The sequence below is a fragment of the Pseudochaenichthys georgianus genome, chromosome 16 (assembly GCF_902827115.2).
Source record: "Pseudochaenichthys georgianus chromosome 16, fPseGeo1.2, whole genome shotgun sequence".
Taxonomy (NCBI): Eukaryota; Metazoa; Chordata; class Actinopteri; order Perciformes; family Channichthyidae; genus Pseudochaenichthys; species Pseudochaenichthys georgianus.
The window spans coordinates 5221047-5229135 of NC_047518.2; the positions used below are offsets into that span (position 1 = coordinate 5221047).

The following is an 8089-nucleotide window of genomic DNA, read 5'->3' on the forward strand; positions in this document are numbered from 1 at the left end:
CACCACAGACCAGAGATGGGGACTCGAGTCTGCGACTCGGACTCGAGTCGCACACACAGAGACTTCAGACTTGACTTGGACTCGTGACCAAAAGACTTCAGACTCGACTTGGACTCGTGTGTTGGGACTCGGGAACAATCATTGTGTTTTCTATTTTTGGCGTATTAAAGGTGGGGTAGGTACATTTGAGAGAAACCGGCTCGAGGTCGCTAGAATTTGAAAATACACAACCGGAGATAATCTGCTAGAGGCTGCTACTTCCTTATAGAGCCCGCCTACTCCAACACACACGAACGCGCACATGACCAATGAGGGCACAAGATAAGTTTGTGCCCAGATGGAAGGCTGACAGGCAGGTAGGCCATCCAGTTACTTTAGCCGGGCTCATTACGCAGACGTGCGCGCCTCTGTTACTACCTCGTAGTAACACAATGGCGACCGGCGGCACACCTGCGGCTGTACCGCTTGTAATTAGGTTCAACTACAAAAACTTAGAACAAAACACCGGCGGCACCAACAAAAGGAGCGCACACTGCAAAGTCTGCAATATCAAAATCAAGGATGCTGGCGCAACAACGTCAAATTTCATCAGGGACTTGAAAACTCACCCGGAGAGGTCAGTCACATTAACGCATATGGACGGTTAGCAAACACGTTTAGCTCAGCATCAGCTATGTAATGTTAACTTAACTTGCTGCTAGCTTTGTAACTGAGTATTTGAAAAGATTAGTGAATTGCTTGTCACACTTGTTTGAGTTGAGTGGCGTTGACATCCAACTCTTGACATGACACAAAAAAGGTCGGTAACGTTAATCATTACCCGCTGCCACCATCTACTGGCTAACGTTAAACGTAGAAAAATACATAGTTACATACATAAATACATTTGTCGGTTTATAGGCAGGTTAAAGGTTTATTGTTGACCACGTAACGTTAATGTTACAGGTTTATCAGGTTACCATTACACTGGGTTTGAGTGAGAGGATAGAGGAATATGTTTATTAATAGTAGACTTAAAAGATGTCATTAGAGACCCAGTGTAATTAAACAATACGGTTGATACAAAGACGTATTTGACGTATTTCTGATTCTGAAGTGTTTTGCTTACAAGTTGTTTGCATTTAGCTAAAGTGTGATGTTTTTCCTCATATTGCATTGCAATAGCCTGTTTAAAGTGATCATATAACAAACAACTAATCAGTACTGATACTGTATGCTAATAGATATAGGAGTGATAATAACACAGTAAATGCTTTGAATTTCTTAGATATAGCTGTGCAGTATTCTCAACAGACTGGATAGCAGCAGACAATAGAAGGCTTATTACAACCAGAAGAGACTTGAGACTTTTATTTTTTAGAGACTTGAGACTTGACTTGGACTCGTGACCAAAGACTTGAGACTTGACTTGGACTTGCAAAAAAAGACTTGTGAACATCTCTGCCACAGACGCATGTCTGACGGGCTGGGGGGGTATATACGAAGGTCGACCTGTGAGGGGTCTCTGGAGCAGAGACCTCCAACGGTCACACATAAATTATCTGGAGCTTTTAGCGGTGTTCCTCAACCTGAAACGCTTTCTGCCTTTTCTCAGAGGACATCATGTCCTCGTGAGGACAGACAACACGACCACAATATCGTATATAAACCGCCAAGGGGGTTTGCGTTCTCTCCAGTTACACATGCTGGCACGCAAACTGATCTTATGGAGCTGCGGACGTCTCCTCTCTCTGAGAGCGACGCACGTACCAGGAGTGATGAACCTCGGGGCAGATCTGCTGTCCAGAGGTGCACCACTATATGCAGACTGGACTCTACATCCAAGGATTGTGAGTCGGCTAGGCCGCGGTGGATCTGTTCGCATCAAAAGAAAACACTTAATGTCAGCTGTTCTTTTCAATGCGCGATTTAAACGCACCGTTAGGCGTGGACGCGCTCGCGCACGTTTGGCCTCCGGTCCTTCTGTACGCGTTCCCACCCCTCGCTCTGATACCCCTAACTCTGGCCAGAGTGAGAGAACAACGCCACACACTGATCCTAATAGCTCCACACTGGCCTGCAATGTACTGGCTGGCGGAGATATATCAGCTGCTGTGCGGGCAGCCGTGGCAGCTCCCGCTACGCAGGGACATACTGTCTCAGGCGGGGGGGACGATTTTTCACCCACACCCAGAGCGCTTGGCACTATGGGCCTGGCCCGTGAGTGGTATAACCTGAATACAGTGGGACTCCCTCAGAAGGTGATAAACACTATTCAGAGTGCAAGAGCTTCCTCCACCAGGTCCCTCTATGACTGTAAGTGGAGGGTGTTTGAGGAGTGGTGCCTTCAAAAAGGACACATCTCTTTTCAATGTCCTGTCGGGTATTTTTATTTATTTATACAGGACCTGATTAATAAACACAGAGCTTTCTCTACGATCAAAGTGTACCTGGCTGCTATTGCTGCATGCCATGTGGGCTTTGAGGGAAAGACGGCTAGCCAACATCCCTTGGTCTGCCGTTTTATGAAAGGGGCTCGCAGGCTCCTCCCTGTTTCCAGGTCACTGGTGCCCTTATGGGACTTGGCAGTGGTTTTAGATGGGCTCACTCGACCTCCATTTGAACCCCTGGAAGAAGCTGACATGAAACACCTGTCACTGAAGACTGGCTCTGGCATCTGCCAAGCGAGTCAGTGACATTCATGCGCTCTCTGTACATCCTTCATGCACTCAGTTTGCCCCGGGGCAAACGAGAGTGTTGCTGAAGCCCAACCCTGCCTTTGTACCTAAGGTGGTTGGCTCATGTACCCCCATTGACATTGAGGCATTTCCTTCGCCACTGTGTTCCTCTGAGGAACAGCGGCCGAATTTGCTGTGCCCAGTTCGTGCTTTACGCACCTATATGGACGGGTCAAAAGAGTTTCGATGCAATGACCAACTCTTTGTATCCTGGGCTAACCCTCAGAAGGGCAAGCCCGTTACCAGGCAACGGCTCTCCCACTGGATTGTGGAAGCGATTGCTCTGGCTTATACGAGTCAGGGTTTGCAGGCACCAACGGGCCTGCGTGTTCATTCTACTGGTGGACTGGCTACATCCTGGGCTTTGTTCAAGGGTTTTTCCATCCAAGACATTTGTGCAGCAGCGAGCTGGTCCTCACCGCTCACTTTTGTCCGCTTTTACAGGCTAGATGTCTCTGCTCCAAGTGTGGCCCACGCAGTGCTGGGCCCCGTGTTGAGACAGGGTTCTACCTGTTAAGTTCTGGTTGTTTTGGTGGTTACGTAAGTAACCTATAGTTTTCCATGGCCCTGAGCGACGACCCGCCCTTGGGGGTGGACGCGTTTGCACACGAGCCATGGCCAAGGAAGCTGCTCTACGCCTTTTCTCCGCTGCGTCTCATTCTCCCTCTCCTGGTTTAGGGTTAGGGTTGTGAGGCGAGAACATCAACAATCCACCCTGTCTCAGCCTGTCCTTCTCTGGAGCCAAGCCTGATTGCACCTGCCTCTTGAGACATCACCCCCCAGAACTGGGGATTCGCTTAGGGCTGGCCCATCTTCATCTGTGTCATCTCTGAGAACCACGGCGCCCCAACGCGATCCGGAGCTACTAGGAGGACTGACAGACAGAGTTATTCAGTCTATCCAGGCAGCTAGAGCGGGATCCACCACAGCCTGTTACAGGCCACAGTGGCTAGGATTCCAGTGATGGTGTGAGGAGAGGAGAATAGAGCCCCTATCTTGTGAGTTATGCTCTATTTTTTCCTTCTTACAGATACTGATGGACCGAGGGCTTGCGCATTACACAGTGAAAGTGTATGCAGCAGCCATCTCGTCCTGTCATGAGGGATTTGGCGGAAGGTCAGCTTTTAGTCAACCACTGATGTCGCGGTTTTTACAGGGGGTCAGGAGGCAGCAGTGGGACCTGCCGCTGGTGTTCGAGGCTTTGGTCACAGAACTATTTGAGCCTCTGGAGCTCTCCTCCCTGAAAGCACTGTCATGGAAGACAGCGTTGCTACTTTCCTTAACGTCAGCCAAAAGAGTGTCCGAGTTAACCGCTCTGGCAGTGCACCCGAGTTGCTTGTTGATCCGGGGTGACCAGAGCGGGGCGACACTCAGGCCGAACCCCTCCTTTGTGCCCAAGAGCCTAAGGAGTGCGTTCAGGTCGAGGGCTATTCAGCTAGGGGGTTTTACTCTTCCACCTCATAGTGGGGCCAGGGAAGCTAAACTGCACCTCCTCTGCCCGGTACGTGCGCTAGCATGTTATGTGGAGCGCACGGCTGCCTTTAGACGCACTGAACAGCTGTTTGTGTGCTTTGGGGGCGGGGTGACCGGGAAAGCTCCGTCTAAGAAACGCCTTTGCATTGCACATACCTACGGACAGGAGGGAAGAGCCTGCCCCGGGGGGTCCGTGCACACTCCACACGGGCTGTGGCTGTGTCAACAGCCTTATTCAACGGCGTGAGTGTGGAGGATATATGCACGGTGGCGTCTTGGCCGCCAGGCCCCTTCATAAAGTTGTATCTCTTGGACATGTCTGGCTCTTTCTCATCGTCTGTGCTTGCTGGGGCAACACAGGACTGGTGAGGATGGGGGGGGGGGCATTTGGGTCAGTGGGCATCTGACCCCCTCCCCGGACGTAATGCGCTTCCGTTTTTTCCGGACCCGGTGAAACAATGCAGTTTTGATAACTTGAATAACCTGACTTTTTTTTTTTAAATGTCTTTTTTCTAGATTCTTCACTATGAATTATTTCATGTTATTCTAACATAACATTACTTTTTTCAACTTGCTGTTTTCATATTTTCCACATACTGTGCTATTTTTCTCCCTCTATTTTCATTTCATTTAATCTTTATTTCGAACAGATTAAAAAAATAACAAATAAAAAATAACAAATGTGAAAAAACAGAATACCGTATTGTTAAAATACAGTATTTATCCACATTCATGATACAAAAGAAGTCTTCATATTAATAATAATAATTAAAATCATATGTGTCTAAAAGGGAGCAGGAGGAAGCAAATGCTTATTAATTCCCACCCCTTATTTGATCAATGATTATCCTTTAAATCATTATGCAAGTTATTTACATTTACATTTATACATACATATACAATACTGTCTCATCTTCAATCACCTCTCTTCATTCTCATAGTTTTCCAAAAAAGTGTTTCTGTACATCCTTTTAAACTGAATTATGCTTGTGCTTTGTTTTAACTCCTGCTCCAAAGCATTCCATGAAATCACCCCACAGATTGTTAAACTCATACTTCTCAGAGTTGTTCTGACCTTGAGTTGTTTAAAATGTAGATTTCCTCTCAAATGATACCCCCCCTCTCTGTCTATGAACAATGTTTTTAATTTCCTAGGAAGTAGATTATGTCTGGCTCTGTACATGATTTGTGCCGTTTTAAATTTAACCAGATCAATGAACTTCAATATGTGTGACTTCAAAAATAATACATTAGTGTGTTCAAGATATCCAACATTATTGATAACTCTTATAGCCCTTTTTTGTAATGTGCATAACGGCTGTAGGTTGGTTTTGTACGTGTTTCCCCAAATCTCCACACAGTAAATCAGATATGGCAATATTGCTGTGTTATATGGAGTATGCAATGAGTTATAGTCCAGAATGTATCTGGCTTTTCCCAATATTGCGATCTTAGACAGTTTTGCTTTTACATGAGATATGAGGTTTCCAGCTGATGTTGTGTCTCAAACCACACCAAGGAACTTCATTTCATATACTCTTTCTATGTGTATGTTATCTAGTATTAATTGTATCTGTGGATTTGTTTTATGTTTTCCAAATAACACAATCTTTGTTTTGCTTATATTTAATGATCATTTGTTTGTGTCAAACCAATGTTTTACTTTAATCATTTCACTTCCAAATGACTTCGTTCATTATATTTTGAAAAACTACACAGAGATTTTTACATACAACTCACTTTTTGTGAAATATTTCAACATACTTTACCTGTACCTTCTTTTCTTTTTTGAAGGGTTGCAGGATATTTTGCACCTCATCTTTCTGGAAACTGAAAATGTTTTAATATACTATTTCGAAATGAATTATTGTATAGAAAAATAGGATAAAAAAAAGTCATGGTATAGCATAAAAAAATAAAATGAAATGAGAATGATATTATGTCCAAAAAATATAATATATATATATATTTATATATGAAAAAAGACAAAATAAATGTATGTTGAAAATATGAAAAAAGTGTGATAAAATAGAGAGAGAAGCTGCAGTACATATGCCGAGCCTGTACGTGGCGCTGTAACTTCCTCCACAAAAGCAGCGAAGAAGCATTGGTTGTCATGGTTGCCCTTCTGTTTATTCTCCGCGGTGGGGGCCGAGGGAACCGGGCAGAGTTTTTCGCCAGTCAGCGTGTATTAAAGTTGAAATCTTCCGGACAAAATTATAAAAGTGCCGGTCAAAGTTCTTCTTTGTTATTTATTGAGCTTTAAAACAAATGAATAACGACTCTATATAATATAATGATAAAATACACGGAGCCTCTCTTTTTCCTCCCTCTCTTCAGACAGCGTCAGTGTCTGTCTCATGCAGCAGCTCATCCAGTAATCAGTGACCCGGCCGACTGTAAAAATAAACATATTTATAACTAGTTTAGGGAGTTTGAGAGGTAATTAAAATAGCTAAGGGTGATGATCTGACTTGAAGTGTGTGTTTTGCTGCAGCGGGAGGAGCTGCAGGGGAGCAGAGCTGCGTGTCTCCGTCCTGTCAGATTAGACTTCACTCGCGAGAGAAAGATAAATAATCTGAATTCAGGGTGCAGTTTACTTTGACGCGGGGGTGAGCAGCAGAGGTGGGGAGAGGCGGGGCTATTGCCTCATCATTATTGCTGTAGATGTTGCACAAACAACTGTAGCATGGTCAATAGCGTCCGGAGCACGATAGCAACTCTGCAATCCGCCATTGTTGTTGTTGTTGGTGGCGAAACACTTCAGCACTGGCGCGGGGTAAGCGGAGGTGAGCAGAAGAGGTGGGGAGAGGCGGGGCTATTGCGCAATCACTATCAGTGATCTGAAAATGTCCGTATAGGGCGCACACACGGAGCCGTTTGACCCCCCAGAGAGCTGCGTATGCCTTTCTATCCACCTTGGGACCCGTTGTCGTTTCCTCAGTCGTTTAGTGCCGTATTCGGTCGTCCTCGTGGGGCCGAACGGTCTATATGACACTAAACAGTAACGCAAACGACCGAATTCGTCCTCGTGGGGCCGCAGCCTTAGAATAACATACCATACCATTAGGGCTGCAGCACCCCCCACCTGCGAGGCTCCACTAGGAAAAAAATAAATAATAATTTAAGTTATTTCCAGAAAACTGCGTTGTTTCACCGAAACTGTGAGGATATGCAGTATTTCCTCCTTCTTTTCCCCCTTCTGTGTCTGTGTGTCTGTGTGTCTGTCTTCCTGGCTGGGCGTGGCTGTCCTACTTTCGATTCCCGCCAACTCACCTTCTCAGCTGCTGCTCATCTCACTGATTGCCACTACTCAACTGCAGCTGCTTAAAACCCTGGTTCCCATCCTCAGACTTCGCCAGTTCTTCGTTTATTCTTCAGTGGTAAACTATCGTCCAGGCCTACTAGTGGTTTTCCTAGTGACTTTTTGATGCTCCTTGTGAAGGGAAATTCTTTCCTAATCCTGCTTGTTTTTCCTGTTCCAGATCCACATACTCCAGCCGCTCTGCCTGCCACGTCCAGCCTCCCTCCTGGTCAGCCCAGCTCCACGTCTCCCCTCTACGTGCTCATCGTCAACTCCTTGCCAGTGTCGTGGACAAAATAAAGCCTTTTTGTGACACTTCACCACTGTCTCAGTTGTATTGCTTGCATAGCGGGTTCTCATCTCCAGTCACTTCTCGGGAAGCCTAACAGAAACAGTGTTAAAATCACAAAAACTTCCCTTTCAAAGTCACATTCTTAAAGAAAATCTGTTCAGAAAAAGTACTTAACTTTCTACCAGTCGTAAAGTTGTCATACATAAAACTGTATCCAAAAGTAAGAGAAAGACAACGAGAGAAAAAAAGCTAAATCTGCATAGTGTCAGTAAAATAAAGTGTTACAATTACAAACTTGCCTTT

General features: G+C 45.4%; 1 pseudogene; it reads left to right on the forward strand.

Annotated features, from left to right (window-relative positions):
• The first annotated feature begins 431 nt into the window (after positions 1–431).
• LOC139435306 (uncharacterized) lies at positions 432–7794 on the forward strand (annotated as a pseudogene).
• The last annotated feature ends 295 nt before the right edge of the window (positions 7795–8089 follow it).